Here is a 17,184-nt window from a genome sequence, read left to right as displayed (position 1 = left end):
ATGCTGTACTTTGACAAATGCGTTTTCAGCATGTTTTGAGACTATCATATGGTTCCTGTTCTTTCTTTCATTAATGTATTGTATCACATTGATTGATTTGCTGATGTTGAACCAACCTTGCAGCCCAGAAATAAATCCCACTTGGTTGTGCTGAATAATCCTTTTAATGTACTGTTGGATCCTGTTGGCTAATATTTTGGTGAGAATTTTTGCATCCATGTTCATCACAGATATATGTTCTGTAATTGTCCTTTTGGGTGGGGTCTTTGTCTGCTTTTGGGACCAAGGTAATCCTGTCCTCATAAAATGAGTTTGAATGTTTTCCATTTCTATTTTTTGGAACAGTTTCAGGAGAATAGGTATTAATTCTTCTTTAAATGTTTGGTAGAATTCCCCTGGGAAGCTGTCTGACCCTGAGCTCTTGTTTCTTGGGAGATTATTGATGACTGCTTCAATCTTTTTACTGGTTATGGGTATGTTCAGGTTTTCTATTTCTTCCTGGTTCAGTTTTGGTAGTTTATATGTCTCTAGGAATGCATCCATTTCTTCCAGATTGTCAAATTTGCTGATGGTATAGTTGCTCATAATATGTTCTTATAATTGTTCGTATTTCTTTTGGTGTTGGTTGTGATCATCACTCCTCTTTCTTTTTTTTTTTTTTTTAAATTTTATTTATTTATTTGACAGACAGAGATCACAAGTAGGCAGAGAGGCAGGCAGAGAGAGAGAGAGAGGAGGAAGCAGGCTTCCTGCTGAGCAGAGAGCCTGATGTGGGACTCGATCCCAGGACCCTGAGATCATGACCTGAGCCGAAGGCAGCGGCTTAACCCACTGAGCCACCCAGGCGCCCCATCATCACTCCTCTTTCATTCATGATTTTATTTATCTGGGTCCTTTCTCTTTTCTTTGGTCAGGGGTTTATCAGTCTTATTAATTCTTTCAAAAAAACAGCTCCTAGTTTCGTTGATTTGTTCTACTGTTCTTTTGGTTTCTGTTTCATTGATTTCTGCTCTGATCTTCTCCTGCTGAGTTTAGGCTTTCTTTGCTGTTCTTTCTCCAGCTCCTTTCGGTGTAGGGTTAGGCTGTGTACTTGAGACCTTTCTTGTTTCTTGAGAAAGGCTTGTATGGCTATATACTTTCCTCTCAGGATCACCTTTGCTGTGTCCCAAAGATTTTGAATAGTTGTGCTTTCATTTTCATTTGCTTCCATGATTTTTTTTCCCATTCTTCTTTAATTTCCTGGTTGACCCATTCATTCTTTAGTAGGATGTTCTTTAGCCTCCATGTATTTGAGTTCTTTCCAGCTTTCTTCTTGTAACTGAGTTCTAGCTTAAGAGCATTGTGGTCTGACAATATGCAGGGAATGGTCCCAATCTTTTAGTATCGGTTGAGACCTGATTTGTGACCCAGGATGTGATCTATTCTGGAGAATGTTCCATGTGCACTAGAGAAGAATGTGTATTCTGTTGGTTTGCTATGGAATGTTCTGAATATATCTGTGATGTCCATCTGGTCCAGTGTGGCATTTAAAGCCTTTATTTCCTTGCTGATCTTTTGCTTGGATGATCTGTCCATTTCAGTGAGGGTGGTGTTAAATTCCCCTACTATTATTGTATTATTGTTGATGTTTTTCTTTGATTTTGTTATTAATTTGTTTATACAGTTGGCTGCTCCCATGTTAGGGGCATAGATATTTAAAATTGTTAGATCTTCTTGTTGGACAGACCCTTTAAATATGATACAGTGTCCTTCCTTATCTCTTATTATAGTCTTTGGCATAAAAATCTAATTTATCTGATATAAGGATTGCCACCCCAGCTTTCTTTTGATGTCCATTAGCATGGTATATTGTTTCCCACCCCCTCACTTTAAATCTGGAGGTGTCTTTGGGTCTAAAATGAGTTTCTTATAGACAGCATATCAATGGGTCTTGTTTTTTTATTCATTCTGATACCTTGTGTCTTTTGCTTGGGGCATTTAGCCCATTTACATTCAGGGTAACTATCAAAAGATATGAATTTAGTGCCATTGTATTGCCTGTAAGGTGACTATTACTGTATATTGTCTCTGTTCCTTTCTGGTCTATTACTTTTCAGCTCTCTCTTTGCTTAGAGGACCCCTTTCAATATTTCCTGTAGGGTTGGTTTGGTGTTTGCAAATTCTTTTAATTTTTGTTTGTCCTGGAAGCTTTTTATCTCTCCTTCTATTTTCTTTTTTTTTTTTTTTAATATTTTATTTATTTGACAGAGAGAGATCACAGTAGACAGAGAGGCAGGCAGAGAGAGAGAGAGGGAAGCAGCTCCCTGCTGAGCAGGGAGCCCGATGCGCGACTTGAACCCAGGACCCTGAGATAATGACCTGAGCCGAAGGCAGTGGCTTAACCCACTGAGCCACCCAGGTGCCCCTCTCCTTCTATTTTCAATGACAGCCTAGCTGTCATTCTTGGCTGCATATTTTTCTAGTTTAGTGCTTTGAATATATCATTCCAGTTCTTTCTGGCCTGCCGGGTCTCTGTGGATAAGTCTGCTGCCAATCTAAATTTCTACCATTGTATGTTACAGACTTCTTTTCCCAAGCTGCTTTCAGGATTTTCTTTTTGTCACTAAGACTTGTAAATTTTACTATTAGATAATGGGGTGTGGACCTATTTTTATTGATTTTGAGGGGGGTTCTCTATGCCTCCTGGATTTTGATACTTGTTCCCTTTGCCATATGAGGGAGATTCTCTATTGTAATTAGCTCCAATATATCTTCTACCCCCCTCTCCTCTTTCTTTTTCTTCTGGAATCCTAATTATTCTATACTGTTTTGTCATATAGTATCACTTATCTCTCGAATTCTCCCCTCATGGTCTAGTAGTTGTTTGTCTCTCTTTTGCTCAGCTTCTTTATTCCCTGTCATTTGGTTGTCTTTATCACTAATTCTCTCTTCTGCTTCATTTATCCTAGCAGTAAGAGCCTCCATTTTTTTATTGCACCTCATTAATAGCTTTTTTAAATTTCAACTTGGTTAGAGTTTAGTTCTCTTATTTTTCCAGAAAGGGATTTTATTTCTCCAGAAAGAGATTCTTTAATATCTTCCATGTCTTTTGTGAGCCCATGTATCACCTTGATAATCTTTGTTCTGAACTCTAATTCTATATTGATTAGGTCCCTAGCCTTCGATACTGCCTCTTGTTCTTTTTTTTGTGGTGAGTTTCTCTGCCTTGTCCTTTTATCCAGATATGAATATATGGACAAAGAATAAAATACTAAAAGGGTGGCAAAGACCCCAGACAAATATACGCTGAGTAAATCAGAAGAGACCCGAAACTGGGGGAAGAAGAAAAGGGGGGAAAATATATATATATATAAATAGACTGGTGAATGGAACAGAGCCACCCACTTGATTTGGGGTATATTCTGGACTCTTAGAAGTAATAACTCCCAAAATTTTAAAGAAAGAAAAACTTATTTATATACAAAAATAAGGGTAAACATGAGGAAGGGATGGAATATGGCTGTAAAGATGAAAATTTCAAAAAGGTTCTAAAAAAGGAATTGATTAGATAAGTTGGTTGAAAAAAATAAAAAAAAATAAACAGAAGAGAGAGTATGATCAGACTGGAGACTAGAACAAAGCCATATGCTAGATTTAGGGTATATTTTGATCTATTAGAAGCAATTGTATCCCACAATTTTAAATTATAAAAAAAAACCTATATGTATACAAAAAATAAGGTTAAATACAATGTAGGGATAAAATATGACTTTAACAATAAAAATTTAAAGATTTTTAAAAAAATGTATTGTTAAGATGAAATAGTTTAAAAAAAACATTAAAAGAGGAAAAGTTTTAAAAAAAGTAGAATAATCAGGGCATCTGGGTGGCTCAGTGGGTTAAAGCCTCTGCTTCTGGCTCAGGTCATGATCCCAGGATCCTGGGATCAAGCCCCACATTGGGCTCTCTGCTCAGCAGGGGGCCTGCTTCCCCCTCTCTCTCTGCCTGCCTCTCTGCCTGCTTGTGATCTCTGTCTGTCAAATAAATAAATAAAATCTTTTTAAAAAATAGAATAAAAACAATAAAATTTAAGAAATCACTTTGCAGGACTAAAGGATCATGGGGAAAATGTCATGAATTCTATGCGTTGCTTTCCCCTAGCTCTGGATTTCAGAGTTCTCATTGATCCATGAACTTGGGCTTGGTTGGATGTTTTTGCTGATCTTCTGGGAGAAGGGCCTGTTGCAGTGATTTTCAAATGTCTTTGCCCGAGGTGGAATTGCACTGCCCTTGCTAGGGGCCAGGCTAAGTAATCTACTCGGGTTCACTCTCAAGAGTTTTTGTTCCATGAATGCTTTCCATACAGGTTTGGAAGATGGGAATGAAAATGGCGGCCTCCCAATCTCCGGCCCATAGGAGCTGAGAGCTCGGGGCCCCACTCCTCAGTATGCTCTCAGAGAAAAGCAGTGAATCCATCCCATCTCCCTGGTTTCCAGCCACACTCCGAGCTCACGTGGCCTTTGACCGAGTGTTTCTATCTCTGGTGCATGGCCCATTTTGGAGTCTCCAAGCCCAGCGATTCCTGCTGCGCTCTCCCTTGCTGCTCCTCCCAGAGGAGGAAGGAGGGGGGATCTCCCTGGATCTAGCATTTGTGGGGTCCCTGCTTAAAGAGCAGTGGCCTGAATGTGCCTTGGATCATGGCTTAAGGTAACCCCCAGCTGAGAGCTCACTCCTCGGCTCCAGCTCCGTCTCTGTAGCCAGCTTCACCAATTCAATACCTGGCAGCTTTGCCACACTCAGACACCCCTGGTCTCTCTGTGACCCTGTGGGTCCTGAGACCACACTGTCCCCGTGAGGGCTCCAGCCCCCACTTAGCTTCTGGAGCAACGTCCCTCAGTGGAGCAGACTTCTAAAAGTTCTGATTTTGTGCTCCACTGCTCTACCACTTGCCAGGACCTGGTCCTTCCCCCTGCAGTCTATCATCCCATCATTTCGGATTCATTTCTCCCTACGTCCTGCCTTCCAGAAAGTGGTCAATTTTCTGTTCCTAGAATTGCTACTCTTCTTCTATTGTATCTCCTGTTGCATTTGTAGGTGTTGGAATGATTTGATGACTATTTAGCTGAACTTCTCGGACCGAATCCTGTTTCAGTCTGCTACTCCTCCACCATCTTGCTTCCTCCTTCTATTGTTCCTTCTTAAAAAAAAATGTTTATTTATTTATTTGAGGGAGAGAGAGTGCATGTGAAAACACCTAAGTGGGGGGAAGGGGCATCTTAAGGGAGAGAGAATCTTTTTTTTTTTTTTAAAGCTTTTATTTATTAATTTGACAGAGAGAAATCACTAATCCTCTTAATCATTTAAAATGGCACATTGTGTTCATACAATATGTTATGTATTTAGAAATTTTATTCTGCTTTTTAAAAAACTCAGTGTATTTTGAGCATTTCCCCCATGCTATTACATTCCTTTAGAAACATGAATCTTGATGATTATATAATATGACAATTTATGTCCTATGATTGCTTAACTATTCCCTTTTTTTTTCTTTTTTTTGGATTGTCACTTTTCAGTATTGCACTTATTTCCGATGCTAGCCTTTCATCTGACTGGAATGCCTCTGGGCAAGTTCCCTCCTATGGTGACATAAAATTCAATTAAAATGATATTAAATAATCAATTAATAAATGTGTGCCATTCAGGTATGCTTGCTGTAAGGAAAGAAAAAAATCTTTTCCCCCTATCTGTCTTACTTTTAGTGGCTGGGACCTGCAAATCAGACTGACAAATTGATTAACAGGAGAAAAACAGAGGTTTCTCATGGCCCGCATCATACATGTGTGGGGCTACTCCAGGATGAGTAACTCAAAGAGGATTTAGGTAGCATCTTAATAAAAGAATAATGATATTGTAGAAGTATGACAAGACAAAAGCTTCTGGGGGTGGTACGTTATAAGAAGGCAAATGTGTGGGGAAATTAGGGAAGATCTGGGCACATTAATAAAGTTTGTTATGTAGATTCTTGGTGCCAGCTTTAGGCTGATAAGAGTCTAGAGTTGTCTCTGGGGGTTCATTTCTGTCCTTTCTGGTAGAGAGGGGAAGGGAGGGCACCTTTACAAACTTATGCCTTGGTTTTTGGCAAATAGGGAAGGAAGAGAACTTTTCTTGTATCTACTTTTCCTCAGTTGTGTTCACCTCAAAATAATCTTTATGCCCAAGTGGTGCATTTAAGGACACATCCTACTACCTTCTGCTGCCCTTCATGTCAGTCATCTTCACCGATGCCAGTATCCTCTTCTAAGGAGACTTCTGCCTCCAATGCAGATACCAACTTAGGGGGTCTTATCTGAACCCCCTGGGCCCTTCTGCATCAGTCACAACTGAGAGGACCAGGTGGATTCCAACCCAAGGGCAAGCTAGAGGCAATGCTGTGGGCCCATGGGAGAGGACAACCGTGTCAAATTCAGAAGCTGTGAGATCAGAAGGCAGTTACCTGAGGTAGGGAAAGGGAGAAGATGTAGAAAGAAGCCTTGAGGGAGAAAACACAGTGAGAGACAGACTGGAGATTTGAGTTTCGAAACTGACTCTGCCACTTGACCTTGAGAAATTTATTTAACTCCCGCAAACTTCACTATTCTCATCTGTAAATTGGATATCATCCCCTTTACCTCATAGCTTTTGGGGGAGGATTAGAGATAGAGTGTCTGTAAAGGGTATATAACAGAATAGGACCTCACCAAATGGTAGCTATTATTATGCATAAAAATATTTTTTAGAAAGGAAACAAATACAATAGAATCTTCTAAAATTATCACTTATAATAAAGAATAAAGCATATGGAGGAAGTAAAGGATTTATATAACACAATAGCTAGATTTTAAGTTCTTAAGACACAGTCTGTTTTAATGACATGTTAATACTCTGTACTTAGTACCTTACAAATCTTAAGTGTTTGATGAATGTGTATTTCTTTCAATAAATAGCTTCAAAGCAAGATTTTTCTTTTGACTCTAGTACCACTCAGATACCTAGTTGGTTGAGCATTTTTACCAATGGAATCGCCTTGCCAAGACTTGCCTCAGTGTAACTTCCTAAGAGCCTTGCATGTGGAATCATTGCAACAGTTTTTCCCTTTGAAAGTTGGGGTTTATGAGACCATTTCGTCCTTCAGTCTATTCTCTACTCCTTTTAATTTTCATTTGCTCTTTAGTTTCTACCATATTTCTCTGTTTTTACAGGCAGGCAAAACAGAGCAAACAAAAGACCTTTCATAAAAATAACTTCTTACTCTAACTTCTGTGCACGAAATCTGCTGAGAAGACAAATAACAATCACAAAAGAAAGGAAAACATAAACCAGGTTTGTTCCCCAAATCTTTCTTAGGGTACCAATGTTGATATTTAAGTGAAAAGTTTCTGCAAGATCCTGGAAGTAACCCTGAACTCAAGGAAGACTAGCCGGGGAGGGAAAAGGGGCATTTCCACACCCAAGAGGGCGAGTTGTGGTAGACACCTGCTGTTTTTGTCCTCTTGGGGCAACACTCCTGTGGGAGCTGGTCTTCCCAGAGCCCCCTGGAACAGCAATGAGGTTGGGTACTCCGTTCAGTCATGACTCCCCAGCCATTTAACACAATACATTTGGGCACTGACCCAAGCAAATCTGATCTTATTTCTTCCAAGGGATTTGATATATGAAATATTGGAAAGAGAGGGAGTCTCTTATTTTTAAACCAGGAATTATAAGGTTATACATATGACTGGCACTACTAGCCATATTTCCTACCACATATAAAGAATTTATTTACATCAGAAGAGAATTAGGTCACATAGGGGGAAAAATAAAAGCAGAGACAAACATAACCTGAGAGGAAGAGTAGGAAATATAATCTTGATGACATCATTTGCACACCTGAATGTACCTGTGACTAAAGCCTTTGTTCGGTACAGCAGATTATAAGAGTAGAAAATGAGTTCTCCTGTCCTCACCCCCCCACCCCACCCTGCAGTTCTAGCACCAGGGTTGGTAAATTGGTAAAAAGGTTTTAAAGAAAGAGAGAAGTTACTGGTACACAAACACAGGGAAGAATTTGGAACTGAACAGCCATCCAGGAGGAAGGGGATGAGGAGCAGAAGTAGAGGAAGAACATAGAGGGGATGATCCAGTCCTGTGATAGAACTGCTCCTCATAGCTTTTCAAATTTTAAACAAATTCAACTAAATATCACTAAATATTGATGTCAATCGATTTCTTGGGAAAATCCATTTTTTTTAAAGGTATGTAGTTTTGTATGCTCATAGCTTTATATCAGTGACATAGAGAGATGAGAGAGACAAGATTCAGTTGATAGTGTGACATGTTTGGTCTTTTATAGTTCCTGAAGTGGGTTGTGGACTAAATCAGTTATTTCAATCTTCAAAGGACCAAGAGGCCGTAGCTAACATCTGAATTATAGATATGAAAACAAAAATAAAGAAGATTCAACACACACATAATAGGTGTTCCTAGAAAAGAAAACAAAACACAACAAAACAAAAACAAAAACAAAAGGAAAAAAAAATTATTTCGAGTTAATACAAAGAACTTCTTCTCAAAGAAGAGATCTAAATATTCAGGTTAAACTGACATACCCAGGAAAAAAGTAATAAGATCACGACAAGATCAAAAAGTGATCAAGATCCCAACATAAAAGACTTGTCACCTTTAAATAAAAAATAATACATATCAGGCAGGCCTTAGATGTCTATCCGCAGGGACACTAGCAACAAACATTGTTGAAAAGAAAAGATATGATAGAATTCTTAATCTAGCCAGGATATCTTCCAAATGTAAAGACGTGAGAAACACAATCTTATATATGTAATAGCTTTGTAATTTTAGTAGTAATAAAATCTCTCTAAAAAAATCTACTTAATGGGGCGCCTGGGTGGCTCAGTGGGTTGAGCCGCTGCCTTCGGCTCAGGTCGTGATCTCAGGATCCTGGGATCGAGTCCCGCATCGGGTTCTCTGCTCAGCGGGGAGCCTGCTTCCCTCTCTCTCTCTGTCTGCCCTTCCGTCTACTTGTGATTTCTCTCTGTCAAATAAATAAATAAAATCTTTAAAAAAAAAAATCTACTTAAAAAAAATAACCCTGCTATCCGAAAGAATAATCAAATCTAGAATTTACAAGTTGAGAAATTGTGATAGAGATAGATTAGCAATAAATACCACAAAGCTAGAAGTATTCACGAAGACAGTAGAAGAGTTTACAGGGACAAAAATGGGAAGTGACACTACAACCCCAAATATCAGAAGTAAGAGAGATTTTTCTCAGGGAAGCACCTAGAAGTCTCTGTGCTCAGAGTTAAGAAACCCAGCATACTGGAGAGGGAGTGACATCATGCTACTTCCAGACCGAGCCCTTGACTGGCAGCTTCTACTTTCCTTCCTCTTGGCGCTCTCGGAACCCAGCTACCTTTCAGAACCCAGAAGGCACTCAGTGAAAATCATGGGCCACATGGAAAGGTTAAGTGAAGGTGCTACAGACAACAAGCCCAGCTGAGCTTCCAGCTTACAGGCATGTACCAAATGTGACCTCGAGAGTGAGCCATCTGAATAATGCAGCCTAGGAGGCTCAGAAGAATAGACCTCCGCCCATATCTCATGGAGCAGAAGTTGACCCACTGGAGCCCAGTCAACCCACAGGAGCACTGGAAATTACAGAAGAGTATGTGCATGTTGAAAATACTGATAACAAAAGACAATACTATAATTAACAAATACTGAGAGCTGAAGAGGGAAAGGAATATAAAAGATAAAGTGTTTAAGTCTTCATTCTTAATGGAAGGAATCAAGACACAACAATATAATTTAAAGTGTTCATTATAACCAGAAGGACAAACCCAGAAAATCTTAAGTTGTTCTGGAAAGTGGGACTAAGGGTAGAAATAATTCAGAAGGAAGTTTGTATTTTTAATTTTAGACCCTTGTTTTCCTTTTTACTTTTTTTTTTTTTGCCATGTAAATCTACTTCCTTATTATTTTTAAGAAACCAGAAGGTTATATTTAGTGTGTAAAAATAAAGAAATATATAAAAATATTATCACTTCCATCAGGGAAATGTAGATTTTTTTGTTCTTTTTCCTTCCATTTTTTAAATTTTACCAACTTATATATATATTATATATACGATAAATATATTCAAATATAAAATATATTTTAAAATCATTTTATATACATAAAGACTGATTAGATGAAAATACAAAACCTAACCACATGTACAGTGAAGATAAAAGACCTCGGAGAGACTGGAAATAAAAGAAAGAAGAAAAGTGGATTCAGATCACTTCTCGGCCTTTTGGCTAAGATCAAGTGAAAAGTGGAGTCAGCTGGGGCACTTGGGTGGCTCAGTCGGTTAAGTAACAGATTCTTGAATTTGCCTGAGGTCATGAACTCAAGGTCATGAGATCAAGCCCTCATGTCAGGCTCCACGCTCAGCTCAGTGGGAAGTCTGCTTGAGAGTCCCTCTCCCTCTCTGTCAGCAACCTCCACCCCATGTGTGTGTGCACATGCTCTCTCTAAAATAAATAAATAAATCTTTTAAAAATATATATATAGAGAGAGCAAATAAGCATGAGTGGGGGGGAAGGGCAGAGAAAATAAAATAATGATAGAAATAGTAATAATAACTTCCTGACCTTCAATACCTTCATTCTTTGTCAAGGAAAATGAAGAATTTTTTAAGTAAGTAAACAACTAACACAGTTGCTTAAAGAATGACAACAATATTCTTTAAAAAGTTGAGAGAGGGGCGCCTGGGTGGCTCAGTGGGTTAAAGCCTCTGCCTTCAGCTCGGGTCATGATCCCAGGGTCCTGGGATCGAGCCCTGCATCAGGCTCTCTGCTTGGCAGGGAGCCTACTTCTCCCTCTCTGTCTGTCTCTCTGCCTATTTGTGATCTCTCTCTGTCAAATAAATAAAAAAATAAAATCTTAAAAAAAATAAAAATAAAATGTTGAGAGAAATAATAGCAATAACAGAAATTAACTGGAACACTTGTTAAATCAGTCTAGCCAGTGTTTGGAACACAAGAACTAAAACACAAAATCTATCCTATAAAACGGAATTAATGCTAGCTGGGCTAGCATGAAAAAACTGGAGAAAGCATAAGTATACAGGAAATGAGGAAGGAGGAAAATCCAGATTGGCCCCACCGTTCCACCCCACTCATCTGTGATTCATGGTTAGGATTCCCATTTCTTCAGGCGTTTCATTTGTGAAAGCTAGTCCAGGAGACTCTGGAACTAACCATAACAGATGACAATTCTGAGAAACGGGTGGAGACTAAAACAACAATCATATTAATATGAAGTCCTCAGGGCAGAATGTTTCTACGGTTGTGCTTAAGATCAAGAGACACATGGGGCGCGTGGGTGGCTCAGTGGGTTAAAGCCTTTGCCTTCGGCTCAGGTCATGACCCCAGAGTCCTGGGATCGAGTCCCGCATCGGGCTCTCTGTTCTGTGGGGAGCCTGCTTCCTCCCCTTTGTGTGTCTCTCTCTCTGCCTGCCTCTCTGCCTACCTGTGATCTCTGTCCATTGAATAATAAATAAAATCTTAAAAAAAAAAAAAAAAAAGAGACACGGGACAGTTAGTAAAGGCAAGCTGACTTCAAGCAACAGGGTTTGTCATGGAGAAAGTTCAGATCCTCATTTGACTGGCTGTCAGTCAACCAGACACCCAGGTACCATTTGAAATGGGGGATGAAGCGATAATTGAGGTGATCAGAGGTAGATAAGAGGGGTCTACTCAAAATCAAACAAACATAAAAAACCATACTACTTCTTTATTCTAGAATAGAATGTCATAATAGCATTCTCATGTTGGGAAAAGATCATTTAATTCAGCCACATCTTGGCAGGTTTTTCTGAACATCACTTTTATTTCTCTATAAAAGATAAATTATCTGGCATATGCACATAAACAAAGTGCATTTCTTTTGTTTTTCTTTAATTAATTTCAATGGTCACAATGGTAAAGATCAGCAACAACAACAACAAAAATCCATTCTAGGAAAATGCTTCTCTTTTCCATGGATAGCACGCTCATTTAACTTGTTGTAATTTCATTAAGGTTAACAACAAAATTTACCTGCCTTCTTCATGTGATAAAAATCAATATTTTCCCTATATCATTGTAAAACTAAGGTTCGATTCATAATTTGTGTGTATACATATTCGTAAAAACACTTGAGGAAAATGGATTCTAGAGTCTAGATAATCTTCCTTACGTATTAACAACCTTCGTGTGTAAGTACATTTCTAGTTTCAATTTTGGTTGTTTAGAATTTAAAATTTCGATACTAATTTTTTGTGTTACAGCATTGTGCTCAGAAAATGTACTCTGTATAATTTCTGCTCTTAAATTTCATCAGTAGTTTCTTTGTTGCCTGATCCTAATTCCATTGACTGGAGAAGCAGATTGTCCATGTGAAAGGTTTAACATTCGATATGCAGCTATTAGGGTAACTTTGTTCATTTTATTACCACAGCTTCCATAATCTAGTTTATTTGTTGCTTTTCTGATATGGGAAAGACTGAGAAAAGTATTTTAAAATATCCTGTATCTATCAGTATTATATATATATTCATTTCATTTTTCGTTATTAGGTATTTTGACAGAATCTTATTCACAATTTAAGGGAATATGAGGTATAACCTTTATTAACATATTTGATAGTGACATCCTTTCAGGAGTTGAACTAGGTTCACGGCCAGAGCAAATGCAAAATTAAACTTTTAATTTTATAATATTTTGTATTATCTCTGCTTCCCAACCTGTCCGTGTGTTGTTTCTATTTTTCAAAGGTAAAGAAATAAGCAAAATATAAAGTAAGACAGTCTTTTCTATCAGTGCTTTATGACTTCACCTCTACACTGTATGATATTGTTAGCATTATTCTTGCCTTATGTACTTATTTTTTGTTTAAGATTGCCTGATAACTATTTGGCCATCCTTTCTTTTAATTTCTATGAGAAACTATAAGGGATGCCTGGGTGGCTTAGTTGGTTAAGCAACTGACACTTGGTTTCAGCTCAGGTCTTGATTCCAGGGTCGTGAAATGGGGGTGGGGAGCATCATAGGACTTCCCACTTAGCAGGGAGTCTGCAGATTCTCTCTCCCTCTGCCCTCCCCCCTCACGTGTGTGTGCCCATGCGCACGTTCTCTCTCTGTCTCTCGGAGATAAAAATAAATAAAATCTTTATATCAGAAATTACAGGATTATCAACTACTAGAAAGTTTGTTAGTATAATATTATTAAACAAAACAAGGAGTTCATTAGCTTGATGCTCTGGCAGCCTTCATAAGCCAACGAAAACCAGCCACTTGGAAATGTCTCAGGGTTACAAATTGAAACCTAAGGACAGCCAATCACAAACAGCCAAATAGGCTTTGCACTTTAATGATCAATGATTTCCTTTCCTTGCCTCTACACTCTATGTAAGTCTCTCCCTGAGTTCCTTAAGGAATGTCCCTAACCACTTAGTTGGTATTGCCTGATTTGAACTGATTTTTGCCCAATAAACTCTTAACATTTTTTATATGCCTCAGTTTATCTTTAAGCAATATTAATAAGCTCAATAAGCCTTTTATTTGTTTTAAAAGGACCCCTTTATGGGACGCCTGGGTGGCTCAGTGGGTTAAAGCCTCTGCCTTCGGCTCATGATCCCAGAGTTCTGGGATCGAGCCTCCCGTAGGGCTCTCTGCTCCGTGGGGAGCCTGCTTCCTCCTGTCTCTCTCTTTCTGCCTGCCTCTCTGCCTACCTGTGATCTCTGTCTGTTGAATAAATGGATAGAATCTTTAAAAAAAAAAAAAAAGGACCCCTTTAATTCCAAAGAATTATGATCTTTTCTTTTTTTTTAAAGTAGGCTCCATACTCAATGTGGGGCTTGAACTCACAACCTTGAGGTCACAAGTCACAGGCTCTTCTGACTGAGCCAGCCAGGTATCTCTCTGATAAGTCTTTATTTTTTTTTTTTTAAGATTTTATTTATTTATCAGAGAGAGAGAGGGGGAGAGAGCGAGCACAGGCAGACAGAATGGCCGGCAGAGGCAGAGAGAGAAGCAGGCTCCCTTCCGAGCAAGGAGCCCGATGTGGGACTCGATCCCAGGACACTGGGATCATGACCTGAGCCGAAGGCAGCTGCCCAACCAACTGAGCCACCCAGGCGTCCCTCTCTGATAAGTCTTTAAAAAGCAGTATATGCTAGAAGGCATTCAATAAAATTCAACATCTGTATACCTAGTGCTAGAAAACTAGGAAAAAAAAGACACGGTGTGAATCATTTTACCTTTCCTCTTTTCTGTGACCTACTTTACAGGGCATCCCTAGAAATCTCATCGATTGGATGGATGCTGTCTGAAAATTGATGGATTTGGTCTGAAAATTTTTGTCCTTTCGTAGGAAGTTTAATGTATTTATACTCATAATTAGAACAGGTATGGTGATCTTTCTTGTGTTATTTTGTTTCATAATTTATTTTTAAATTCTACTAGTGATTACCTTTAGGCTATTGCAACAAATCTACATTTCTCTAAATGACAAAGCCAGAAGAGAAATGGAGCTCTCCTTAACTCTCCAGCTCCATTCAAGATAAAATGCATAGTTGACTTCTGCATTTCTTAAACCATGGGTTCCCTTGCCTTTGCTACTATTATAATACAGGTTACTGTAAGTTAAATATTTTTATATTATGTGTCTTTTCTTTCAATATTTCCATGAATGCAAGTGCAAAAATTCTTCATAGATCTTAACAAGAAGAATTCAACAGTTAAAAAAAGGATAACCTATCATCACGAAGATATGCAAAAGTGGCTTAACAGTAGGAATATGAATCAGTGTAACTTGCCCTATTAACAACAACACAAGGAGGAAAACTACTCTATGAACATTGCAAAAGATGCCAAAAAAAAAAAAAAAAAGAGCATGTTTCGGCTTGTGCCAAAGACCCACTTACCTGAGGTTCTGTTTTTTGTTTGTATATTTTAAGTCTGTTTCGTGTCCGCTCAGTTGGGTAATTTCATTTGTTCTCGCTTTAAATTCAGTCTTCAGGTCATCTTCATCCTACTATTGAGCTCATCGGTAAGTTTTTTCATTTTGGTTATTTGTATATTTCAGTGCTCGCCGGTGAAAATAACAGTACAGGTACGAAATGATGGCAACCAGCAGGGACAAAAGGAATAGGATGGGAGCCAGACCACAAGTATCCAGAAATGTTCCCAATGTAGGGACCTTAAAAAGGAGTTTTCATTACTTCAGCAGATAAGATGGATGCCGAGTCCGCGCCTGGCGGGGTACTGCAGAATGTCAAGGATGAGTGGGATGATTTTCGTGATAGAAACTGAGAGGATCAGAACTCCAAAGCACCAGGTAAGGTCCTATTGAATATGGATATCTTAAGCAGAGCCTGGAAAGTATGCTCATATGTACACCATTCGTTTCGGGGAAGTGATTCCAATGGCAGGAGGTACTGGAAAGGGGGAATAGGATGATAATTGCATTTTCAGTGGCTCACTGCTCTGGGGACCTGGAGTTTAATCTTGCTGGAAAGTTGGTGAGGAGCCATGTATAATTCATCTGAGAACTGTCCACCAGAAGGATAGAAGAGACTAATAATTATCGAGCTCCCTACCCGGACGTCAAAGGTCATCCTCTGGTGTGTTACCTCTCTGTCCTGCTGGCTCCCATGGTATCCTAATGGCAAGGCAGCTAGCTCCCTGTAGGTCTGCTCCCTCACTGGTTGAGGCAGGTGTGAGGCACTTCAGGCAGAAACATGACGTATTCATAACCCTTAAGATCCCTTCTAGCCTTTAAAATTCTATGACCCCAGTTTCATCTTCCCATTGACCATCCAGCCATGGTCACCCTGGGCTGAATGTTTGCACTTTATTGGTAAATAATTTCCTTAGAAAATCTAGAATGTGGAACTTAGAATGATTCCTTTTCCTTTTTTTTTTTTTTTTTTACCAAAAGAATAATCTTCAGACAGAAATCTAACTGTACTTCAGACAGAAATCTATTGGTCCCAAATAGCAAGAATTTGAAGTTCTGAAAAGTAATTATGAGTCTGAATATAGACTCTTACACGACTAGGTTATAACAAAGACAACACTAAGCAAAAATAAATGAAAGATGTGGTAAGGACCCTTTTAACGCAATTTCCCCCAAACTTTTTATTTTGAAAACTTTTAAACTTACAGAAAACTTAGAAGAATATTTCTTTTTTTTTTCTTTTAAGTAATCTCTTCACTCAGTGTGGGGCTCAAACTAACAACCCCGAGATCAAGAATCGAATCACCAGCCAGGTGTCCCCTAGAAAAGCTGCAGGAATAGCACAAAGAACTCCCTTGTACCCATTCTCTTGATTCACAAATGCCCACTGTTTGGCCACTTTCACTTCCTCTCTTTCTCTTTTTCTGTCCCCTTCTTTAAATAATTGTCTCTGAATCATCTGGAAGTACCTCTCAGACATCATTGCACTTTATTTCAAACTACTTAATCCCTAACTTCTAAGATAAAGGACCATTTCCCACATATGCTGTGATCATATTCAAGAAGTTTAACATTGGTATGTTATCTAATAATCATTTACTATTAAAATACTTAAAATAATGGCCATAAGGTAGAGTTTTCCTCTACCCCTCCTATGTTCTCCAGGTGGGGCCCTATAAATTAGACTGTCCAAACACAGATCAACAGGGGAAAAACAAACAGAAGTGTATTAACATGTATTCTGCACATGTCCACATGGGAGCACCCAGCGATGAGTAATCCAAAGGGGTGGTTAGAACTCCGGTTCCTGTTCGATCTTGGGCTAAACACAGGAAAGGTGGCTTGGACTTTTGGCCTGGGGAGGCAAGTTCTGAGAAGGTGACCTAGAAAGTATGGTAAACTAAGGTTGTTTAGTAAGGCTTGTTTCACAGATTAAGGTCAGCACTTTCTCCTGGGATAAGTGGAAGAGACTTCCTCTTCCTTTGATCGGAGAGAGCAGTATCTTTACAAATGGAAATTTCCATTTCTTTTACAAAAGGAAAACTTGTACCTTATTTTTAGAGCTTTTCCTCCATGTCATTAGCTAAAATAATCCACTGGCCATCAGAGGCATATTTTTGGGTGGCTTAGTCACAGCCAAAAGTCCAATTTCCCCAATTGTCCCAATAATGTCCTTTATAG

At 38.8% G+C, this 17,184-nt stretch overlaps 1 long non-coding RNA gene across 2 annotated transcripts in view; it reads left to right on the top strand.

Annotated features, from left to right (window-relative positions):
* The window catches only part of LOC309848006, a 55,020-nt gene that overhangs the window by 26,677 nt on the left and 11,159 nt on the right, over window positions 1-17,184 (top strand). For both annotated transcript variants that reach the window (XR_014302781.1, XR_014302782.1), the window contains exons 4-7: window positions 7,218-7,338; window positions 12,385-12,474; window positions 14,333-14,450; window positions 15,130-15,381. This is a non-coding gene — a long non-coding RNA (uncharacterized lncRNA). The remainder of the gene's footprint in view (window positions 1-7,217; window positions 7,339-12,384; window positions 12,475-14,332; window positions 14,451-15,129; window positions 15,382-17,184) is intronic.

The sequence above is a fragment of the Mustela nivalis genome (assembly GCF_964662115.1).
Source record: "Mustela nivalis genome assembly, chromosome: 14".
Lineage (NCBI taxonomy): Eukaryota > Metazoa > Chordata > Mammalia > Carnivora > Mustelidae > Mustela > Mustela nivalis.
Note: the sequence above shows the minus strand (reverse complement) of the source record. Positions and strands in the feature narration are given on the sequence as shown.